Source organism: Chiloscyllium plagiosum, chromosome 13, assembly GCF_004010195.1.
Source record: "Chiloscyllium plagiosum isolate BGI_BamShark_2017 chromosome 13, ASM401019v2, whole genome shotgun sequence".
NCBI classification, from domain to species: Eukaryota; Metazoa; Chordata; class Chondrichthyes; order Orectolobiformes; family Hemiscylliidae; genus Chiloscyllium; species Chiloscyllium plagiosum.
This window is the reverse complement of record NC_057722.1, coordinates 70,933,851-70,935,685: the sequence shown is the minus strand read 5'-3', so window position 1 is coordinate 70,935,685 and position 1,835 is coordinate 70,933,851.

Here is a 1,835-nt window from a genome sequence, read left to right as displayed (position 1 = left end):
AGGTCGGTGGAGTTGTGGATAGTGACGAAGGATGTTGTAGGTTACAAAGAGACATAGATAAGCTGCAGAGCTGGGCTGAGAGGTGGCAAATGGAGTTTAATGCGGAAAAGTGTGAGGTGATTCACTTTGGTCGGAGTAACCGGAATGCAAAGTACTGGGCTAATGGTAGGATTCTTGGGAGTGCAGATGAGCAGAGAGACCTCGGTGTCCAGGTACACAGATCCTTGAAAGTTGCCACCCAGGTTGACAGGGTTGTTAAGGAGGCATACAGTGTTTTAGCTTTTATTAATTGAGGTATCGAGTTCCGGAACCATGATGTTATGTTGCAGCTGTACAAAACTCTGGTGCGGCCGCACTTGGAGTATTGTGTACAGTTCTGGTCACCGCATTATAAGAAGGATGTTGAAGCTTTGGAAAGGGTGCAGAGGAGATTTACTAAGATGTTGCCTGGTATGGAGGGAAGGTCTTACGAGGAAAGGCTGAGGAATTTGAGGCTGTTCTCGTTGGAGAGAAGAAGGTTGAGAGGTGACTTAATTGAGACATATAAGATAATCAGAGGGTTAAGATAGGGTGGACAGGGAGAGCCTTTTTCCAAGTATGGGGAACAGCAAGCACGAGGAGGCACAGCTTTAAATTGAGGGGTGACAGATATAGGACAGATGTCAGAGATAGTTTCTTTACTCAGAGAGTAGTAAGGGTATGGAATGCTTTGCCTGCAACAGTAGTAGATTCGGCAACTTTATGTGCATTTAAGTCGTCATTGGACAAGGATGTGGGCGTACATGGAATAGTGTAGGTTAGATGGGCTTCAGATTGGTATGACAGGTCGGCGCAACATCGAGGGCCAAAGGGCCTGTACTACACTGTAATGTTCTATGTTCGATGTTATACTGAATCTGCCACTTCTCAGCCCATTGGCCAATCAGATCAAGATCCCATTGTAATCTGAGGTAACCTTCTTCGTTATCCATTACACCTCCAATTTTGGTGTCATCTGCACACTTGCTAACTATACCTCTTATGCTCACATTCAAATCATTAATATAAATGATGAAAAGTAGTGGGTCCAGCACTAATCCTTGTGGCACTCCACTTGTCACAGACCTCCAGTCTGAAAAACAACCCTCCGCTACCACCCTTTGAGGCAGTTCTGTATCCAAATGGCTAGTTCTCCCTGTATTCTGTGAGATCTAACCTTGCTCACCAGTCTCCCATGGGGAACCTTGTCGAACCCCTTACGGAAGTCCATATAGATCACATCTACCGCTCTGCCCTCATCAATCCTCTTTGTTAATTCTTCAAAAGCTCAATCAAGTTTGTGAGACATGATTTCTCACACACAAAGCTATGTTTACTATCCCTAATCAGTCCTTGCCTTTCCAAATACATGTACATCCTGTCCCTCAAGATTCCCTCCAACAACTTGCCCACCACCGAGGTCAGGCTCACGGGTCTATAGTTCCCTGGCTTGCCCTGACCATCCTTCTTAAACAGTGGCACCACGTTTGCCAACCTCCAGTCTTCTGGCACCTCACCTGTGACTATCGATGATACAAATATCTCAGCAAGAGGCCCAGCAATCACTTCTCTAGCTTCCCACCGAGTTCTAGGTTACACCTAGAACATAGAAAGGACATAGAACAATACAGCACAGAACAGGCCCTTCGGCCCACGATGTTGTGCCGAATATTTGTCCTAGCTTAAGCACCCATCCATGTACCTATCCAATTGCCGCTTAAAGGTCACCAAAGATTCTGACTCTGCCACTCCCACAGGCAGCGGATTCCATGCCCCCACCACTCTCTGGGTAAAGAACCCACCCCTAACATCTCCCC